Raw genomic sequence first — 23,471 nt, forward strand, 5'->3', positions numbered from 1 at the left:
CAGGAAATTAAAGAAGAATTTAAAAAATTCATGGAAACAAAGAAAATGAAAGCACAACTGGTCTATCTTTCTCTTATCTACATTTCTTACATATAATGGTTTTATCCTATATTTTGATATATTTTTTCAAAGTTTTCTTGGATAATCTTAAATGTCTTGTCTTTCATGTAATCTTTATAATCAGTTTATAGGTAGTCCTTTCAAATCCCCGGACTCCTGGGTGCCTCAGTGGTGGAGCATCTGCCTTTCTCTCAGGTAGTGATCCTGGGGTCCTGGGATCGAGTTCTGCAGTGGGCTTCCCGCAGGGAGCCTGCTTCTCCCTCTGCCCGTGTCTCTGCCTGTGTGTGTGTGTGTGTCTGTGTGTGTGTGTGTGTGTGTGAGATGAATAAATAAATAAAATATTTAAAAAATCCTTCCAAATCTCCTTTACTGTAGCAACTTCATGCCAATTATTGATATGTAGATGTAAAATATTACATGCTTTGTATTTTATTTGCTAATGACCCTATTCTATCTTCTTTTCCTCCCTATTGTAAATTCTGGGCATCTCAGGGCAGATTTCCTAATGGAATTTCACTGCTTGGCCTTGAAACTCTAGGCTCTTTTAACTACCAGTGCAAGAACTCTGCAAGATAAGAGAAAATGTTGCATCTTCCCCTACAACTGCAGAGAAAAGTAGGTGGCATTCTGTCTGGTGAAGCTATTCTTATAGACTCTCCTCAGTTAGTCTTGTAAATCACCAGAACTTAGATATTTTTGCTACCTGTGAAAGTATTCCACAACTTCTAAGAAGGCTGTCATTCTGATTGGCCCATTTTGATTAATAATGTATTGTTCTACAAACATTTTTAATGGACATTTATGTTTTTAAAAAAGTATAAATACTTGTGAACTTCCTTTGTTTATGCAGAAAGGATCTTTGGCACTTCCTCCTCCTCCATGCATAAAACATAAAACACCAATTCTTCTAGATTTTTTTTCAATTCTTCTAGATTAAAAAAAAAGATTTATTTATTTATTTGAGATAGAGAGAGAGAGAGAGCTCACAGAGGGAGAGGGAGAAGCAGACTCCCCGCTGAGCAGGGAGCCCAATTCGGGGCTGGATCCCAGGACCCTGGGATCATGACCTGAGCCTAAGGCAGAGACTTAACCAACTGAGCCATAGAGGTGCCCTTATAATTCTTTTAGGTTTTTTATTTCAGCAAAGATTTAAAAATTTTCATCTTATCTAAATAAACCAATGGTGCTGTGATGCGATTTTGATGAACTGAACACAAAGTGGTGCCCTGGGGACAACGTGAGCCGATACACTAGCCAAGGAAAGCAAGTGAAGTTTAACTGTTGGTAGTCTACTATGGAGTCCCTTGGCTTCTATCCACCGTCTCCAATCAGTGGAAACAATGCTGAAGTGCTATTTTGCTTAGAAAATCAATGGGGACATTGCATATTAGGGTAGATTATAGTTATGATGAAGAGACCCCAAATATGCAGTGGCTAAGATAGGATCGCATTTCTCCTCATTGTACCAATCAGGCTGTCATTCTGAGTGAGTTAGGGAGTCTACTACTCAATTCAAGAGTCCAGTTTTCTTCTTCTTGTTTTTCTTCCATTCCATAGGATATGATACTCCATGTGATTGAGGTTGGGTTGTAACCAGTAGGAATGAGGGAGAGAATATGATAGCATATTCTCTGCCGACGACAGTTAATAAAGCTGTATTACATACTTGAAATTTATTAAGATTTGATCTTAATGGTTCTCCTTTTAAAAGAAGGTAACTGCCTGACTTTGACCGCATCAACATTTTTTCCAGATAAGTCTCCTGAGGCAAGGGAAATAATAGCAAAAATAAATTATTGGGACCACATCAAAATTAAAAGCTTCTGCACAGCAAAGGAAACAATCAACAAAGCTAAAAGGCAACCCATAGAATAGGAGAAGATATTTGCAAATGACATAGCTGATAAAGGGCTAGTCTCTAAAATCTATAAAGAACTGATACAACTCAACATCTCCCAACACAAATAATCCAATTAAAAATGGGCAGAAGACATGAACAGACATTTCTCCAGAGAAGACGTCCACTCGGCCAATGGACACATGAAACGATGCTCAACATCACTCATCATCAGGGAAATGCAAATCAAAGCCACAATGGGATATCACCTCACACTTGTCAGAATGGCTAAAACCAAAACCAGAAGAAACAGCAAGTGTTGGTGAGGATGTGGAGAGAAAGGAACCCTCTTGCACTGTTAGAAGGAATGCAAACTGGTGCAGCCACTGTGGAAAACGTATGGAGGTTCCTCAAAAAGTTAAAAATAGAACTACCCTACTACCTAGCAATTATACTTCTGGGTATCAACCCAAGAAATACAAAAACAGTAATTCAAAGGGATACATGCACCCTATGTTTGCTGCAGCATTATCTACAATAGGTAAATTATGGGAGTAGCCCAAATGTTCATCAATAGATGAATGGATAAAAAAAGAAGTGGTATATAAATATAATGGAATATTATTCAGCCATAAAGAAGTGTAAAATCTTGCCATTTGTAAGACATGGATGGATCTAGAGAGTGTAATACCAAGTGAAATAAGTCGGTCAGGGAAAGACAAACACTATATGAGCAAAGGGGAAAAAAGAGAGAGGGAGGCAAACCAAGAACCAGACTCTTAACGATTGAGAAGAAACTGATGGTCATTAGAATGGGTTAAACAGGGATCCCTGGGTGGCTCAGTGGTTGAGCATCTGCCCTCGGCTCAGGTCATGATTCTGGGGTCCTGGAACGGAGTCCCACATCGGCCTGCGAGGAACCTTCCTCTCTCTGTGTCTATGTCTCTGCCTCTCTCTCTGTGTCTCTCATGAATAAATAAATAAAAGCTTTTAAAAAATAGAATGGATTAAACAGGTGTCGGGGAATAAGGAGGGCACTTGTGATGAGCACCAGGTGTTGTATGGATGTGTTGAATCACCATATTGTATGCCTAAGACTAACATTACACTGCATGTCAACTACCCTGGAATTAATCCATTTCTGGGGATCTCTGGGTGGCTCAGTGGTAGCACCTGCCTTTGGCCCAGGGCATGATCCTGGAGTCCCGGGAATCTAGTCCCACGTCAGGCTCCCTGCATGGAGCCTGCTTCTCCCTCTGCCTGTGTCTCTGCATCTCTCTCTCTCTCTCTCTCTCTCTGAGTCTCTCATGAATAAATAAATAACATCTTTAAAAAAATTAAAAAACCCATTTCTAACGAGAAAAAAATAAAACACAAACAGGTAACTGGGAGACAATGGATATGTTCATTAGCTGGATTGTGGAATCACTTTTACCATGTGTACCTGTATCAAAACACTGCATTGTGCACTTTAAACATATACAATGTTTGTCAGTTATGCCTCAGTAAAGTGGGGAGAAGAAAAAGAAAGAGAATATTGAGGAGATGGGGTCTAATCTTGAGATGTTCCCCCAGGATTAGCTGACATCGCACCTGCTTGCCTTTGGTGAGAGAGAACTAAGTCACATGACCGTACCAAACTGCAGAGGAGGCTGGAAACTTCAGGTAGTTGGCTAGCCAGGAGGTAGGCTGCACTGCGAGTTGGATTGAATAAGGATAGACAGGACACTGCGGACAGGTGGCGACCGACATCGCACCTTGGAAAGGGCAAGAATTAGGTCTGCTGTCTTGCTGTTTTCTGTTGTCGGGGATCATTGTTTCTAATGTTTTTCTTTTGACAGATGGCATTGGGTGTGTGTCCGTGGAATACAGGTGACGTTTGATCCGTGAATCAGTAGCAGAGCTCAGAGGAAGAATTGCCTTTCTTGGAAAGAGTGTTTCTAGATCCAAAAGTTGGGTTTCCTTTGGGAACATTAAGACTCAACTGAGTGAGTTTTCTTGAGATGCTACTGGACCAGGCATAGAGTATGTAGTCTCCAAGACGGAAAGCGGGAACCTGAAAAAATGGCCTTTTCTCAAAATAGCTGCCTTCTAGGAGTATAGATAGAGGTGAAGTTTTGGGTCAGAGCTGTGCTTTCTATTCTGAATGCATGTATTTTCCCCTTTTCTTTCTGTAAAGACATTCCACACAGTCTGCACTTGTTGTTCTCACATTGTTTGAATATGAGATATTATGACTCAAGATATAGCCTCGAGTCAAAATCCATGTGAATTGAGGATTAAGAAGTGAAAATTGCAGGAAAATTCAACGACTCTAGTGGACACTAGATTTTCTGGTGTTAAAACAGTATGTTTGCCAAAGTTGTCAATTCCCCAAGGATTGGTACTATATAGACTCCATGAATAAGAAAAAGATAACTTCCTTCAGGAAGTTATTTCCTTTAAATAGAAGCATTAGAAAATAAATATAATAAAATTCTTAAAATTAAAGAGCTTCTGTTTTGTTTAATTATAAGAAATTAATAAGTGCCTATAAAAACCTAAAATAAGAAATCCCAGAGTGGCCAGGCTGTGAGAAAATAGAAATAAAGCCAAAATTGACAACGTTTTAAATATGACAGTCTTCTAAGAAAGATTCTCTTTAGGCTAGAAGTAAGAGACATACTGTCAGAAAAAAATGACATCTTAAAACTTCTCAGTCCTTGGAAAGAGAGCCAAGTCATTAATCACATTTATTACTTTCCACAAATACATTGACCCTGTTGTTTACGTTAGTCTCAGAGGGATAAAATCTTATGGCTTTTGTGTTGTAAAAGCATATTTTAAGTGAAAAATATTACTCAATCAAATGATAAAATATTTAGTGAAAAGAATAATGTTTCACACTGATGAGAAAAAATAAAATCCACGTTAACTGCGCAGAACAACTGTAATCAATAAAATTTTAATCAGTATTCTTATTTAAACACATTTTTTCTATCTCTCAAGTTTCTGGATGAGTAGAAGGAACACTTTTACTCATCCCTGCTGAGCGGTAAGCCAAAGGAAAAAAAAATGTGTGAGTTTCTATCACACGAACTATTAGCAGTCATAAAAAGCTTTAAAGAACGCTTTATTTTTTTTAAAAAAAGATTGTATTTATTTATTCATGAGAGACACAGAGAGAGGCAGAGACACAGGCAGAGGGAGAAGCAGGGTCTCTGTGGGGACCCCGATGCGAGACTTGATCCCAGGACCCTGGGGTCATGACTTGAGCCGAAGGCAGACGCTCAACCCCTTAGCCCCTCAGGTGTCTTAAGAACACTCTATATTGGAGATTTTTATTTATGTATTTATTTACTCATTAAAAATTTGTAAAAATGTAAGTATAGTTGACACAATGTTACATTACCTGCAGGTGTATATAGCACAGCGATTTGACATCTCTATGTGTTATGCTGTGCTCACTGCAGGGGTAGCTACTGCCTGTCACCACACTGCGCTATGTATGTGGACTAGATTCCATAAGGAATCTTTTTATTCTTATAACTGACTCCGTAACTGGAAGCCTGGACCTCCTGTTCCCCTTCACCCATCTTACCCACTCTTCACCCCACTTTCCTTTTCCTCAGGCCATCATAGATTTGTTCTCTGTATTTATAGGTCTGATTCTACTTTTTGTTTATTCCTTTGTTTTCTTAGATTCCATATATGAGTGGAAGCATATGGTATTTGAGCTTCTCAGTCTGACTCACTTCACTAAGCATTATACTCTTTAGATCCATTCATGTTGTCCCAATGGCAGGAGCTCATCCTTTTTTTTATGCTGAGCAATGTTGATATATGTACGTGTATATATTTATATACACACACATATATCACATCTTCTTTTTTTTAAAAAGATTTTATTTATTTATTTATTCGTGAGAGACCCAGAGAGAGAGGCAGGGACACAGGCAGAGGGAGAAGCAGGCTCCCTGTGCCCAATGCGGAACTCCATCCCAGGACCCCAAGGTCACGCCCTGAGCCAAAGATAGAGGTTCAACCACTGAGCCCCCCAGGCAGTTTAATATGCAAACTTTCTCTTTTGGAACCGGATTTCATGTTTAGACGTCTTGTACACCTAATTGTTTGCTGTATCTGAGCATGCACACCACTGCATGCTGGGATCCCCATTCTCACTCCTGGCTCAGAGGAGGAGTGGGGCTCAAGGGGGGCATTGTTTGCTTTTCTTGCGGGAGGATCTTCCTCCAGTGATGGTGATGTCACCATCACCCAGGTCTAAGCTCGGGGGGTGGGGAGGATGGGGGGGGTAGTTTCTCCAGGATGGTGACTCCCTTTCCTGGATGAACTTTGGAATTTCCCCTGATGGGATAGTCAGAAAATAAAATTCTATGAACCACCACCTCACCCCCCGCTGCCTGTCTCTGCCTCTCTCTCTATGTCTTTCATGAATAAATAAATAAAATATTTTTTAAAAATGAAAGAACTGGGGAGCTGCACTACGCATCCCTTTTTCAGACTTTCCCTCGGTCACCCCGCTGCCTGTGGGGCGAAAGCTCTGCACTTACCCCCTGCTCAGTGTTCACCTGACTGAACCAGTGCCTTGGCTTTGGAGCTGTGGAGCAGTTTGCAGCCTGCACAGAGCCCGCACGGCGTCCGCTCCAGGGAGGGCCAGCGGGAGATGCTTCAGAGGAAGTTTGGGGGGGGTTTCCAAGTTTTATATAATTTTCCCAGATAACCCATCCCAATGCTCGTTTCTTCGTCAATACCCTCAGTCCTCTGTGATGGGACTTGATAATATGCATCCAACTAACTCTGATTCTGCACCCCACAGACTCTCTAGCCTTTTTTTTGAAGGCAACTCAGGAGTTAGAAAAGAAGACAAATTCTTTTAGAAGTGGTCATGAAATGTGTTTTACTCTGTGTTGAAAACCGGGATATAGACCCAGTGAGGTCTTTTTGCCTTCAAAGCCCTGGGAGTAGATTGCAGAGCTGAGGTTTACAACATGACAGAATGTGAAAGCTCAGGGAACACCTTTTTTTTTTTTTAATTTTATTTTCTCTTCTCTGTTTTCCTTTCCTTTTCTCTTCTTTTATTAATTTAATTTTAACTCCAATGAGTTAATGCACAGTGTAACATTAGTTTCAAGTGTACAATACAGTGATCCAAACATTCTATACATCACTCAGTGATCCTCACAAGTGCCCTTCTTCATCCATCACTCCATCCCCTCCCCTTCAGTTTGTTCTCTAGAGTTAAGAGTTGGCTTCTTGATTTGCTTCTCTTCTTTATCCATTGCTTGTTTGTTTTGTTTCTTAAATTCCACATGAGTGAAATCATGTGGTGTTTGTCTTTCTCTGACTGACTTATTTCACTTAGCACTGTGCCCTCTAGCTCCACCCAGATTGTTGCAAATGGCAAGATTTCATTCTTTTTGATGGCTGAGTCATATTCCATTGTATATATACAGCACATCTTCTTTATCCATTCATCAGTCGATGGACACTTGGGCTGTTTCCCTATTTTGGCTGTTGTTGATAATGCTGCAGAAACACCCATATTTTAAAGGATAGGTCAGAAGGGGAAATGAGCAAAGGTGACAAGGGACAGAACAGAAAGAAGACTAAGGAAGGGAGGTGTCTGAAAGCCATGGGTGGGTGTCAGAGTGCAGTAAACCTTGTGCATTATTAAATATTCTATGCAAAAAACATCTACTCAATAGGCAAGAATTAAGCAAAGAAAACCTTTCTGATTTAACTAGTTTGCTGTGCGCGCTTTGAATTGTTTTAACTTAAAAACATCAGATGAGCTCAGAGGGGCTCAGAGGACATGAGCAGAGCTCACACAGTGTTGGCTGCAAGTCACAGACATACCTCCACCCACCCACAGGGCCCCCTCACCGACCCTCCCCTCCCTCGGGGGAGCAGGAGACCCGAGGCTCACTCTCTAGAGAAGGTGGGCTCTGGGCTCACCGACACCTGTGCGTAGCTGAGGATGGGAGGAGATGTAGTCCTAAAAACAAGGGATTGCATGAAAATCTAAAGGATGACTTCTGAGGTCCCCCCATTTCTTTCTCACACCAAATGCTGGTGGCCAACAGCCTCTTCCCCGGAAATTCCTATCAGATGAGTCTGATCGTCTTGAGGCAAGTACGGACAGCTGGGTTCTCCTAAGGACAGAGGAGGCTGGCAGCGGCAGCTGGCAGCGGCAGGGAGGTCTGCCCTAGGGCGGGCCTCCCCCAGGCCCCAGGAGCTTCCCACCCTCTCCTCAGCGGCCCACTTTCTGGAAGGACCTCCCGCAGGAAACCAGTCTCTGCTCTTCTTCCCTCCCTGACCGCTCCGCCTGGGCCTTCTTTGCTAACACCCACTTGTGTCTAACTCGGGCCGGAGTACTGGCGGAGGTCGGTCCGGGAAGCCGGCACAGCAGGGGGCGGCAGGCTGTTGACACCAGCCCCCCAGGGGCGGTGAGGGACCAGGATGGACACACAAGAAGACCCGCGGTGATGCTGATGGCGCAGGGAGGCTGGGGGGGGAGGGCGGGGGGGCTGGTCCTTCAAGCTTCTCTGAATGCGTGCAAAGTTTGCCCTCCCACACTGACCCTGGTCTGATGTGGGTTAGGTCTGCTCCACGTGGGGAGGGTTTCTGGGCAGCGTGTCAGCCCTGCGGGGGCAGGTGGGGGACGCACGGCAGCTCCTCTCCGAGCACCGCAGCTCGAGCGCTGGGTCTCCTGCTCTCACCCCCTCGCGACCTCGTGCACGCAGGTGTGAAATATCACCTGTCTACTGAGACTCCCAGAGTGCGCCTTCAGCGTGGCCCCACCCCTGGGCTCCAAGTCAGAAGCTGTGACTTCCCCTAAAACGTCGCCTGTGACGTCACAGCGTCTCACACCTCCGCTCCCCCGCCCCCGCCTCTGGGGGGAGGGCACCCCGGCCCTGGAGGCTCCCAGGAACGCCCCTCCGCGTCTCCTCCTGTCAGCCAGGCCTGTCTGCTCCCCCTGCGGCCCGGAGCCTCTGGGCCCCTGCTCACGACCGCCTCGCGCAAGCCTGGAGCTCCGCCTGCGCTGTCGGCAGCATCTCAGGAGCCCCGACTTCTGCTCCCATCTCGCTCCCCTCTCCGCAGGCTGTCAACCACCGCCCCCCCGCCCCCCCACTCTGCTCCTGGGGCGCCTCTCCGTCAGCGTCAGCGCCCTGCGCCTTCCACCTGATTCCGAGTGAAAAGTGAGGACCCCGTGGTTCTCCCCACAGCCCGACCCATCCGGCGCCCCATTTCCTCTCTGAACTCATGCTCTGCCTCGCTTTCCCCTGCTCACTCGGCTCTAGCTAGCTACAGGGCTTTTCTCTTCCTCAAACATGCCAGGCACCCTCTCACTTTAGGATTTTTTTTAACCCTTTACTTGCTGTTCTCTCAACAGCAAATGCTTTCCTTCTAGAAGTATCCATGGCTCACACTCCCTTAAGGATTTTCCTTAGAGGTCGCCTTCTTAGCCGGGGCTTCCCTGGACACCTGTAACCCTCCTCCGCCACTGCCAACCTGCTCTTCTATTCCTCCATGGCACTCAGCAGTTTTGGGGGGCATATTATGTGCTTTACTTATTTATTTACCTATTGTTTGTCTTCTTGTACTAAAATCTCTGGGCTCTGTGAGGCTGAAATTTTTCCTTCTTTATGTTTTGTTGACAGATTTATCCTCAGTAGTGGGGTGCCAAGGATGCTGTTCAAAATTGGGGCTCCTGTTGGCGTTTGAAATGTATACATCTAGGGATCCCTGGGTGGTGCAGCGGTTTGGCGCCTGCCTTTGGCCCAGGGCGCGATCCTGGAGATCCGGGATCGAATCCCACATCGGGCTCCCGGTGCATGGAGCCTGCTTCTCCCTCTGCCTGTGTCTCTGCCTCTTCTCTCTCTCTCTCTCTCTGTGACTATCGTAAATAAATTTAAAAAAAATTAAAATGTATACATCTAAAGCACTGTAAGAATGGTGAAATGTGGGTGCCCAGGGGGCTTGGTGGGGGAGCGTCTGCCTTCGGCTAAGGGCGTGACCCTGGGGTCCTAGGATGAGTCCCACATCGGGCTCCCCACAAGGAGCCTGCTTCTCCCTCTGCCTGTGTCTCTGCCTCTCTATGTGTCTCTCGTGAATAAATAAATAAAATCTCTAAAAAACAAAAAAGAATGGTGAAATGCATACCTACATTTTTGGCAAGAAAAAATTTACTACATGTGTGATATATTTGACAGACTTTGAAAACCATCTTTTGTTACGTGCCTTAAAATTTAAACCGCCATAAAAACAATGACTGCCGTTTATGAGTGCATGGCTTTACTGGAAACTTCATCTCATAGAGGAGGGCAGCTGTGAGAAAATAACCCATTCCATGTGTCAGCTTTGCTGAGTATGTCACTTTGCTGAGTTCTCAGAGCTTGGAACAGTGCTTGGCACAGACAGCATGCCCAGTATTTGTTGGGTGGAAGGATGAGTTGGGGAGCAGGAGATCTTTCAGAGGAGAGAGGAAGTGGATTTCCCAGATAGTGAAGAATTCACAAATGATAAGTGTGCAGCTGGTCCAGCGGGATGAGAGCCCGGTGGCAGGAGGAGCACGGAGGGCTCCTATAGAAATGATTCCAATCAGAAAATGAACTGCCAGCTTAACTTGTGTGTCTAGAAGAGTTTGGAGATGAATTAATGATAAGCATATAGGAAACTAAGTCAATGAAAAAAATTGGGCTATTATTAATTCCTAGAAAACATTTTTTTTTTTTTTGTAAGAAAAAAATACAAGAGCACCTGGCTCGGTCGGCTAAGCATCCAGCTCTTGATTTTGGCTCAGGTCATGATTTCAGGGTCGTGAGAGTCCTGTGGAAAATATTCCACACTGTCTCCTGTGAAAATAACCCCAAGCCTCTAAAAAAAATTTTTTTTTCAATGAGGATGATAATAGCGATAATGTTTTTCTCTGACAGGAGTATTCATATTACCACACTTGTTTTCATCCAACTAGAAACATCTACACATTTTATATCTTCATCCAGAAAAGGATCAGTCTGGCTTTCCTTTCTCCCCCATTCATGAAGAAAAATATAACAGGGGTGCCTCAATGGCTCAGTTGGTGAAGCGTCTGCTTTCCGCTCAGGTCATGATCTCAGGATCCTGGGATCGAGTCCCGCATTGGGCTCCCTGCTCAGCAGGGAGTCTACTTCTCCCTCTCCCTCTGCAGCTCCCCTTGCTCATGCTCCCTCTCTCTCAAATAAAAAGTAAAATCTTTGAAAAAGAAAAAAGAATAGGAAAATAATGACTCTTCTTGATTTCTTATTTAAGCAAAGAGCATGGAAGTCTTGCTTCATTAAAATTAAGAAAGAAATGGTGCCATTATGTGGTTTGGCTGAACTGAGCAGAAAGTGGTGGATTGAAGGCTGTACCCACACCACTGCCAACCTGAGACCTCGAAAGAAAAGTAAGATTAGCCTCTGTTCTGCACTGAAAGTTTGTGTCTCCCCCAAATTGGTATGTTGACACCCTCATCGCCAGTGTGATAGTGTTTAGCATGGGGTGTTTTGGAGGTCATTAGGTCATGGGGCTGGAGGCACCATGAATGGGGTTAGTGTCCTTGTAAGAAGAAGCAAGGGAGAGCCTGCTTCCTCTCCTCTGCCCTCTGCCACGTGTAGGAACAATGGCATGATGACCAAGTGACGACCTGGAATAGGGCTCCCACCGGGCACCGGACCTTGGAGGAACGGCCCCTGTTGGGTCCTGGTGAGGCCTGCCCGCTCCACCATCTGTCTAACCAACGGTTAACGATGCTGCTGAAAAGCTACCATGTGAAAACATCTACAGCTATGAGTATTGATCAGGGTGGGTTGAGATCAATAGCTCCAGGAAATAGAACTTTATTTCTCTCTAAAGGAACAGCCCAGGGCAGGTGCTCCAGGTAACCTGGAAGCTCTACTCCATAGGTCAAGGGCCTGGGTTTTTGCAGCCAGGGGGTTTTTATTTCCTGATCAAAGCTGAGTTGTGGTCAGCAGGCAGTGGAACACCATCTGGTCTTAGGGTGTGCCACTGGAGGCATGAGAATGGCCAGGCCACCTGCAGGGTCCAGCTCCCCTATAATTTCATCATTCCTCAGTCTTGAGGGATTGGGTGACCTCCGCTCTCCTACTTCCTTCTGAAAAAGGGTACTGTGTTGGGGATTTGGGGAATGAAACAACCCTGGCACTTGGCTTGACATGTGTAGTCTGTATGACTCAAAACTTAGCTGCCTCTTTGGTTCTTCTGGGGAAGCATGGAAAAGCACATTCTTAAAAAATTACATGTCCAACTAATGAGATGCAGAGTACAAATAACCCAAACCTTAGCATTCCTTGTGACATTGATCTAATCCCTTGAAGAATGCTGGAAAAGAGTCCAGTAAACCAATCAGTTCCTGCAGGCGTCTCTGGGGAAATCTGCCACAGCCAACTGGCTTGCTTTCTGATTTTAACTAAATGAATTTTCACTTCTGCAGAACTGTTGATATAAACATAGTAAATTGTGTTAGCAAGGACAATGCACTCCACCCTGTTCTGCAAGAAAATAGTCCCAAGCAATTAAATCATCAAGCACTACTTCGGCTAATGAACTTCTTTCCTTTTGTGGCACAACAAGGCCAAGAGTAGTTTCTGTGGGCCACAGCTTCATGAGTGGTTTCTGCCACTCCTTGGAAAGGGAGAAAATTATTTTTGCTTTCTGCTAGGTTTTTCTTCTCTTCTGTTTGTTATCTTATATATTTTTGCTGGATGACACAGGATATGTATTCATGAAATACAGATGACATTTATCTATGAGCTGAGGCAAGTGGATTTTTTCTCTTTGAGAAAATTGCAGCCCCTATGAATGAGTTTTATACTCTGCTGCTGGACTGTTGTGGGGTCCTGAATCTCAAAGAAGGAGAATCAGTGACCTAAGAAGTCTTCTTGTTCTCGATGACAGGAGCCTATCATCTTCTGAGTCCAGCTGAAGCTCAGGGCTGAGTTGTGTTTTCTGATTGCATACATTTTCCCCCTTCTTATCCTTGGAAGAAAAGAGATTGTATAAATACCCAAAGTTGCTCATCTCAATTCAGTTGTTTTTTTCCCATTATTCATATAAGGAATGTTTTTCCCTGTATGAAAACCTATATTAATTGAGAGATGAATGGTGGAGTATTGTTGATAATTCTGGGATTCTAATGGACTCTGGTTTTTCTGATGATGAAGAAATACATTTGAGGAAGCTGTATGTTCTTTAGTTTTTAAAAATATTTATTTATTTATTTGAGAGAGAGAGAGAGAGCATGTGCAAGCAAGTGCATGTGAGTCGGGGAAGGACAAAGAGAGAGAGAATCTTAAGCAAACTCTCCACTGAATGTGGAGCCTGACTGGATTGGATGATCCGTCCCAAGACCCTGAGATCATGACCTGAGCTGAACCAAGACTGGGACGATCACCAGACTGAGCAACCCTGGTGTCCCTAAGCTGTATGTTCTTTAAAAAGTATTGGCATAAAAAAAAAAAAGTATTGGCATAGGGACATCTGGGTGGCTCAGTGGTTGGGTGTCTGCCTTCAGTTTGGAGCATGATGCTGCATGCTCTGCTGCAAACACAGAGATTGAGGCCCACATCGGGCTCCCTATGGAGAGCCTACTTCTCCCTCTGCCTATATCTTGGCTCTCTCTCTGTGTCTCTCATTAATAATAATAATAATAATAATAATAATAAAGAACTGGCACAATATTAGCAAACCAAATCTAACAATACATTAAAAAAAATAATTCACTACAGTCAATTGGGATTTATTCCTGGGATGCAGGAGTGGTTCAGTCTTCACAAATCAACCAATGTGATGCATCATATCAACGAGAGAAAAAAATGGGAACTGTAAGAACATTTCAATAGATACAGAAAAAGCATTCAACAAAATATATCACCCCTTCATGATAAAAATGCTCAATAACTGGGCGTTGTATGTAAATGATGAATCACTAGAGTCTACTCCTGAAACTAATATTACACTATATGTTAACTAATTAGAATTTTTTTAACTAATTAGAATTTAAATAAAAATTTGGAGAGAAAAATCCAAATTAAGCAGACTGCAAAGCAAGACGAATGTGAATATCAGCAGAAAGAGCTGGAGAAAGTCTGTAATTCCATCATTACCAATATGTAACAGAGTGCAGGAGGTGTGCCAGGAGGAATGTCTGAGGGCTTCCCTCATGGTGGAGCTCTTCCATCTGGTAGTGCTTCCTCTGGGTCCACCATTGAAGATGTTCATTAAGCCAGCTTGAGCATAGATTGTTCCACAAAACATCAGATGACTCAAATTTGTAGTAAATTCCATGGCATTTTAAAAGTTGAGCTTCTATAGTAAATAACTGGGCATTCTTAATACTTGAATGTGGAATATATGTACAGAGAAAGGAAATAACATTACACTTTATAAGTACTGTAGGTGGAAAATGCAATGTCTTAAATAAAAGTATATTTAAAATTGGCACCAAAACAAACAAAAAAATCCCCCAAAAAACCACAAAAAATGCTCAACCAAGTACACTTAGAAGGAATATACCTTAATGTAATAAAGGCAACATATGAAAACCCCACAGCTAACATCATACTCAATTGTGAAAAACTAAGAGCTTTTCCCCTAAGATCTGGAACAAGACAAGGATGTCCACTCTCATCACTTTTATTCAACATGGTACTAGCAGTCCTATCCACAGCAATCAGACAAGAAAAAAGGAATAAAAGACATCCAAATTGATAAGGAAGAAATAAAACTTTCACTATTTGCAGATAATATGATGCTATACATAGAAAACCCTAAAGACTCCCCCCAAAAGCTACCAGAACTGATAACTGAATTCAGTAAGGCCCCAGGATACAAAATGAATATACAGAAATTTGTGGCATTTCTACACACTAACAATGAAGTATCAGAAAGAGAAATTGAGAAAACAATCCCATTTACAATTTCACCAAAAAAGAATAAGATACCTAGGAATAACCTTGACCAAGGAGGTAAAAGATTGGTACTCTGAAAACTATAAAAACATTGATGAATGAAATTGAAAATGACACAAACAAATGGAAAGACATTTCATGCTCATGGATTGGAAGAACAAATATTGTTAAAATGTCCATACTACAGATTTATTGGAACCTACAGAATTAATGCAATACTTACCAAAATACCAACAGCTTTTTTTCACAAACTATCCTAAATTGTATATGGAACCACAAAAGACCCTAAATAGCCAAAGCAACCTTGAAAATGAAAAACAAAACTGGAGGAGTCACCATCCTAGAGATCAAGTTATACTACAAAGCTGTAGTAATCAAAACACTATGGTACTGGCATAAAAACAGACACATAGATCAACAAAACAGAATAGAAAGCCCAGAACTAAACCCAAACCTATATGGTCAATTAACCTTCAACAAAGGAGGCAAAAATATACAATGGGAAAAAGATGTTCTCTTCAATAAATGGTACTCGAAAACTGGACAGCTACAGGCAAAAGAATGAAAACAGGCCACTTTCTTACACCATACACAAAAATAAAATGGGTTAAAGACCTAAATATGAGGACTGAAACCATAAAAATCCTAGAAAAGAGCACAGGCAGTAAGGTCTCTGACATCAGCCATAACAACTTCTTTCTAGATATGTCTCCTGAGTCATGGAAAAAAATTGGCTATTGGGACCACATCAAAATAAAACGCTTCTGCACAGCAAAGGAAACAATCAACAAAACTACAAGGCAACCTACAGAATAGAAGATACTTGCAAATGACAGATCGAAAAAAGGATGAGTATCCAAAATCTATAAAGAACTTATACAACTCAATACCACCCCTCCAAACATACAATTGAAAAATGGGCAGAAGACATGAAGATATGTCTTCTCCAAAGAAGACATCCAGATGGCCATTATTCATCATCAGGGAAATGCAAATCAAAACCACAGTCTGTCAGAACAACTAATATCAAAAAGATGAGAAATAACAAGTGTTGGCAAGGATGTGGAGAAAAAGGAACCCTCGTGCACTGGGTCAGTGGGAGTGCAAACTGGTGCAGCCACTATGGAAATCAGTAGGGGAATTCCTCAAAATATTAAAAATAGAAATACCATATAATCTAGTAATTCTACTACTGGGTATTTACCCAAAGAACATGAAAACACAACTTTGAAAAGACATGCGGGGATCCCTGGGTGGCGCAGTGGTTTAGCGCCTGCCTTTGGCCCAGGGCGCGATCCTGGAGACCCGGGATCGAATCCCACGTCAGGCTCCCGGTGCATGGAGCCTGCTTCTCCCTCTGCCTGTGTCTCTGCCTCTCTCTCTCTCTCTCTGTGACTATCATAAATAAATAAAAATTAAAAAAAAAATTAAAAAAAAAAAAAAAGAAAAGACATGCGCACCCCTATGTTTATCATGGCATTATTTACAATAGCAAAATTATGGAAGCAGCCCACATGTTCACTGATGGAGTAAAGGACAAAGAAGATGTGGTATGTACACACACACACACACACACACACACACAGGAATATGACTCAGCCATATAAAAGAATGGAATCTTGCCACTTGCAACAATGTGGATGGATTCAGAGGATATCATGCTGAGCCCAAATAAGCCGGTCAGAGAAAGACAAATACCATATGATCTCACTCATGTGTGGAATCTAAGAAACAAAGCAAACAAAGAAAAAAAGAGACAAATCAAGAAACAGACTCTTAACTCTAGAGAAGAAACTGATGGCCACCAGAAGGGAGGTGGGTGGGAGGATGAGGGAGACAGGTGATGGGGACTAAGGAAGGCACTTGTCCTGATGAGTGCCAGGTGATGAGTGGAAGAGTTGAATCACCATAATGTACACCTGAAATGCATACGATGCAGTATGTTAACTATCCTGGAAAGTTTTAAAAAGTACTGACATAAATACTACAGATATGAGGAAGGAAAGTAATTTCCTTTAGAGAGCACTTCATTAATGATATGGGATGACTCATTTCTGAAGGTCGCTTGAAAATAAAGAGTGCAAAGTCAAATTCAGCAGAGCTTCTATTTTATTAGTTATGAGACATCTCCAAGGGTTGATCACCACCTCGGGAACCTCAGACTCCAGTGCTCTGAGAAAGTCTTGGACAAGCCGAGGAGCCACAGGACAGAAATTCCCCAGTGAAGGAGTCTTGCTGCAGACAGAAATGGCCCAGCGGCTCTCCGGGGCTGGGGGGCATCCTGGGGAAAGCCCAGCCCGGGTGGGAGTGCCGCAGTGATTGCTGGGGACGGGTGACAGCTGGAGGCTGTGTCCCCCCCCCCCACACACACACATTCCCTGCAGCAGACTCTCTTGAAGGGATCTCTGAGAGTCTCACCTCCATGGCCACTCTGGGGAGAGAATCTTATCCTTCCTCTTCTAGTTGTGAAAGGGAGTTTTTGAGTGAAAAAATTCACTCGCGTTATGAAATATTTGGTTAGAAGATAAATTTGATATGCTTGTGGGGATATAAGGAAATCCATGGAAGTAATCATGCACAAATATTACTAATAAAAATTAAACTAATGTCTACTGAGTTAGCAGGTAAAGAGGAAATGTGTCAACTCTACTTCAATTTTAAAAATCCTTCTTACACACAAATATCAAAAGAATGAACAGTTGACCATCAAAAAAATACTAGTAGATGTAATCTTAGAATAAAGAGCAGCTGTTTATATTAAATAAATCTAGTCTTATCAAGACTTTTTTTTAAAAAAAAGAAGAACAAATATATAAATTTGTATCAGGCTAACTATTAATTAAAAGACTTTTAAGAAACTTAAAAAAATGATTTTATTTTTAAGTAGTCTCTACACCCAATATGGGGCTCGAACCTACAACTTCTAGATGAAGAGTCCCATACTCCACTAACTGAGCCTAAGAAACTCTTCTATTAATTTTTAAAAAATATTTAATTAATTTATTTATTTGAGGGAGAGAGCGAGAGAGCGAGAGAGCACAGGAGCAGTGAGGAGGGACAGAGGGAGACGAGGAAGCAGGCTCACCGCTGAGCAGGGACCCTGACCTGGGACTCGATCCCAGGACCCTGAGATCATGACTTGAACCCTAGGCAGACGCTTAACCCACTGAACCACCCAGGTGCCCCAGAAACTCATTTCTATTGGGACTTTTAATCATAATATAGATGGTTTTAGTATTACTTAGCAAAAGCAAAATGAGGGAATTATATACATATAATGGAGCCCTATGTGGGCCCCACCTCAGGACCCTGAGGTCATAACCAAGAGTCCGTTGCATAACTGATTGAGCCACTCAGGCATCCCTAGGGAATTACATTTTAATTCAGATTCATCTAATTGTTCTCATCAAGGCAATCCTTTTGCAAAATTAAATGACTGTGTAAATTTTGGAGTTAAGGAATGGCTGTACATCATCTTGTGATTTTTTCCATAGTGGGAAATAAAAATGCCAACTTGCTACTTAAGTTTGCTCAAGACTTTAGATCTTTTTAGAAGATTGTTGTGGCCTTTCCTAAAATCTTTACACTTACTATATAGGTCAGATAAATCCCTATATACACATTAGTACTTAAAAGTATGTGAATAGGTACATGACTTTAATAAAAATTTTTACAATTCAATAATTAATAACTTTATAAACTGCTTCTTATAAATGTCAGATAATATTGCAGTATATGTGGATTGACAGACTCCATTCATTTGGATAGGAATTTTTTTTAAAGACTTATCTATTTATTCATGAGACACACACAGGGAGGCAGAGACACAGGCAGAGGGAGAAACAGGCTTCCTGCGGGGAGCTGGATGTGGGACTCCATCTCAGGACTCCAGGGTCATGCCCTGAGCCGAAGGGAGATGCTCAACTGCTGAGCCTCCCAGGTGCCCTGGATTGGGAATTTTTAAGATGCATCTATCTCTCTGACAAATACTTAAAATCATGAATTGTTGTGTGGTGTTATGATGTCACTTAAATGTACTTTATCGAATCCCTAGTTGGGATGGCTCCCTGGGCTAATGCAAAATTCAGGTAATTACTGAGTGATTTTAATTTATCTAGAAATTTGTCTTGAATTAAAATTCACAGGCACAAACAATCCCCAGTTTGTATGTGTGTGTGTATGTGTGTGAGTGTAAATATACTAGTTGTTTTTATTGAACACTCAGTAAATCTCACTTAGAGGATATTGCCTCTTCAATTCTGGTAAAGAACAATCTTTTAGGTCCTCCCAGGGGATGTAGTGTGAGTTCGGGCGGGTGGGACATTTGTGATGGAACTAACCCAGCATTTTTCTGTCCCAGATCTTTGAAGCCCTTCTGCAACATGTCAAGAGTTTTATAGCATCTGAACTTCCTTTGCGTCATTGGACGGATCTGATGACGTGTCATCCAACAGAACCAAGTGTGAGAATCTCACCCACACGTGCAAATGCAGAATCTCTGTTAAGTCCACACACTGCGGGGGTGCCTGGGGGGCTCAGGGGTTGAGCATCTGCTTTCGGCTCAGGACGTGACCCCGGGGTTCCTGGGATGGAGTCCCGTATCGGAGTCCCCACAGGGAGCCTGCTTCTCCCTCTGCCTGTGTCTCTGCCTCTCTCTGTGTCTCTCAGGAATAAATAAATAAAATCTTAATAAAAAAAAAAAGTCCACATATGCAGATAGATTCAGCCTGACGTCATGTTTCTCTTCCATTGATTGATCATCCTCAAAAATTTCCATAAGCAGTCTGTAGATTATTGCTTATATAAATACACAAATTCTGAATCCCATCAGCAGGTAAGGTTCTCTTTCAGAGTCTGATTTTACACCTTACACCTGGGCCCCTGGGATCCCACCCTAATTCCCAGCTTGTGGTGGATAGGGATTGGATCTGAGGGAAATTGCTATTATTATTATTTTTTGCATGGAGCCTTCCTCTGGCGAGGCAGTGACAGCACCTCTAAGCCAGGGAGGAGCAGCTCCTCAGCATCTCTAACGGATGGATGCCAGGAGCATGACTGTGTTTCTTGGGAATCTGCTTAACTCCGGAATTTCACCTAATGGGGCTAGTCAGAAGATAGTGTTCTATGAACTTTCTTTTTCAGGAAACAGCCCAACTGTCTAAATAAGACATATGCCATGATACTTAACAGTTCTGTGTGGGACCCAGGAAATTTAACAAAAATCCCCTACCCCTGGACAAGCAGAGCAGGACTAACTCCATTTTGTGCTACACCCGCCACCTCCCATATGACCCCCACATGACCTGCTTATTGCTTAAGGCGCTGCCCCCCTCCAGTCAAGCCGCTGGGCACACCCTAATCGGAAATCGGCTCATAACAATGTAACCCTGCCTTGTGCCCGCCAAAACTGCGCGCCAATTCTGACCAAAGTAATAGGCCAGCTCAAGTGGATACTATAGGGTAAGGTGTAATTCAATCGGCCACCTGCGTGCGGACCGATGACTGTGCAACTTTCTGCGTATCCCATGGGCCTCTGGCCCCTATAAAGCTGCTACGCCTCTTAGTTTCGGGGTCCAAGTCCCTGCTCCGCTGTGTCGGGTGCACTTGGACCCAAGCTCGAGCTTGTAAATAAACCCTCGTGTGTTTGCATCGGTGTCAGCTCCTTGGTGGTTTCTCGGATTCGCAATCTTGGGCACAACATTCTGGTACAAATAAAACAATTTATTATGTAAGAGCTTTTAATAACAGAGGGCTGACCAAGAGAAGTCAAGCATTTGGAGCCAGACTAGTGGCTTCTTAAATGCAATACGAGGCTCCGGGCAGCTCCAAAACAGCAGGACGGAGACAGTGCTGGTTCCCTGCACTTGGGGGGACCCCACTTTGTAAGGTCTACTGAGTAAGTTACTGCCAAATGTCTTTGCAAACGTTCCATTGGTGGCTTCCCGACCAACACAGTAGATCTCCAGGTTTCTAACCCTTGAGTAAATGTTGGTTTGACTGAACATCTTTGTCTCTGTGTTTTTGTTTTCAAGCAGGATACACAGCCGTGGTTGGGTCTGGCATAGGGAGGCTAAGTCCGGAGCATGTCAGGGGGGTTTGGGTCTACCTGCAGCCTGCAAATGCTCCCTGATATCCTATTTGAATGAGTTGAGTCCCAGTTGCTCCCAACCTGTGGCTTTCTTCAGTTCACAAAATCACATGGAACCTTCCTTTTTGTGTCCAAGTGGATGCTTTACGAAAGGTAAGGGACTCTGACCCGGCCACAGAAAGTCTCTGAGTTGGGATACCTGAGTGGCTCAGCGGTTGAGCGCCTGCCTTCAGCCCAGGTCGTGATCCCGGAGTCCTGGGATCCAGTCCCACGTCGGGCCCCTGCATGGAGCCTGCTTCTCCCTCTGCCTGTGTCTCTGCCTCTCTCTCTCCATGTCTCTCATGAATAAATAAATAAATTCTTAAAAAAAAAAAGAAAGTCTCTGAGTTGCAGTCACCTTGAAGCAATACATTAAGGATCTGAACTTGACGTCCTTGTTCAGTTTTCCATGGGCATCAGCAACAGTCCTTGTGCTGTCCCCACAGTTCTGGAATTCCTAGTACTTTCCATGTCGCTATGTAGAAGAGGCGACCCTGATGCACACAGTCCTGGCCTTTCTGACATGCCAGCTGCCAGGTGACTGCAGCAAGAACTTCGTCATTCCATCACCAGATCCCAAGAACTCCTAGGGTCCCAGGCATTAGAATATTAACAAGAACTTCATCATCTGCTTCGTCACCACCAGGTCCCTGAATCCAAACACCCCGTATTTCCCTGAGGTTCTGGGGTTTGCCATGTACTCTTTCTTCCCTCTTAATTTCTATCCTAGTCAACATTTTTTTAAATTTGTTTTCAAGCAAAGATATCAGTTCCTGTCAACTCAAGCAAGTCTACAGTATATTCTTGATGCAATACCCAGAGAGGTGCCATTTAACATTTAAACATTAGCCTGGTGGTGTCACTTCTCTGCCCAAGACTTCAACGTCTCCTGCCTCATTCAGTGTAAAGCCAAAGTTCCCACTGGAGCTTCATTAGGTCCTGTACCATGTGGTTCTTATTCCTTCTTCGGCTTCACCCATTGACCCGTTTTCCTCTTCTTCACTCATTGTTACCCAAAACTAGGCCACACGTGCTCCCACCTTGGGACGTTTTTACTTATTTCTTCCTCTACTTTTTTTCCCCTACTCCCCAAGCTATAGGTACGTCTCATGCCTTCCTCCTTCAAGGCCTTGCTGAAATGTCACCTTCTCTCTGAGGTCTCCTCTGAAGACTTTATTTAAAATTATAGGGGCACTTGGGTGGCTCAGTCTGTTAGGTGTCTGCCCTTGGCTCAGGTTATGATCTCAGGGTCCTGGGATTGAGCCCCGAGTTGGGCTCCCTGCTCAACGTGGAGCCTGCTTCTCCCTCTGCCCTTCGCCTGTGCTCATGCTCTGTCTCACTCTCTTGCTCTCAAATAAATAAAATATTTTAAAAATCATAACCCTCCTATGAGTCTTCTTCTCCCCCTCTTTGTCCTTTCTCCATCTCTCTAGCCTGTATCACCATCTGACATATTATATATTTTACTTCATTAGCTCTCGGCTCTATAAGGACGATCTCCCTGCTCCTGTTTTGCTCACTGATGTAACCTTAGCTCCCGGAACAGGGCTGCTGTGCTCAGCATACTAATGCCCTTTGTTTAATGTTTTTGATTCTTTCTCTACTTCTATGTGGCTGTCATCTGTAGAACTGTCTCAGGTTTATTAACCCAGTTTTCTGCTGTATTTTTCTGCTGTCTATCCACTGACTGAAATCATATCTCAGCTACTGCAATGCACAGTGCTACTGTTTCAATTAGACTTATTTCTTTAATCAGATTATGGGTCTGTGGTGAACTTTTTAAACCCTTTTGCTTATTTTCCTAAACTTTCTCTCCACTCCTGCAATAATTTGTTATCTTACAGATTCTGTTTTGTTAACTTTAATCTGTATCATTTGTGATTTTTTTTCCCCTTTGGCTTTTTTTCCTTTGCACTTCTGTCTATAGTCCTGTCTCTTGGCTTGACTAGTGCTTTTTGATCGAATGCTGGAAAAAGTATGTAAAAATTGCAGAAACTCCAGCTGTCTTCCTCTAAAGAATTCTTGCCTTTCCTTCTGCTCGTTAGATCGCTCCAAACTGTATTCTAAACTATGTGATAATCATGTAGTTTGAATTCAGTCAAGTGGCCCTTATCACTACTCTTTCAAGAGTAGCTGTAAGAATCCGTAATGTTGCAGATGCAATTTCTGTAAAAGTCTCTTCATTAGTGTTCATGGCCATTTTAGCTTTTGGGAGGCTTGGATCCTGCCTCGCATGACACCTATCCAGAAATAAATCCTTACATCATGAGAATTTTGACCTGTTTGAAAAGCACTAGATCACCTACTTCATCTTGAGTGGACCGCTTGTCAGTCCTTGAGGAGGAGAGAAATTTGAAAGTTATTATAGTGTGTGTGGTGGGGGAGGAGCCTTTGCCTGTGAGGATGCCTCCCATCTTTAAGCATTTTGTCAACCCTGGTGTTGAATAGCCACCTGCTGGTTATGACTTAGATACTTCCTTTTTTTTTTTTTTTTTTT

This window comes from Canis lupus, chromosome 5 (genome assembly GCF_011100685.1).
Source record: "Canis lupus familiaris isolate Mischka breed German Shepherd chromosome 5, alternate assembly UU_Cfam_GSD_1.0, whole genome shotgun sequence".
Lineage (NCBI taxonomy): Eukaryota > Metazoa > Chordata > Mammalia > Carnivora > Canidae > Canis > Canis lupus.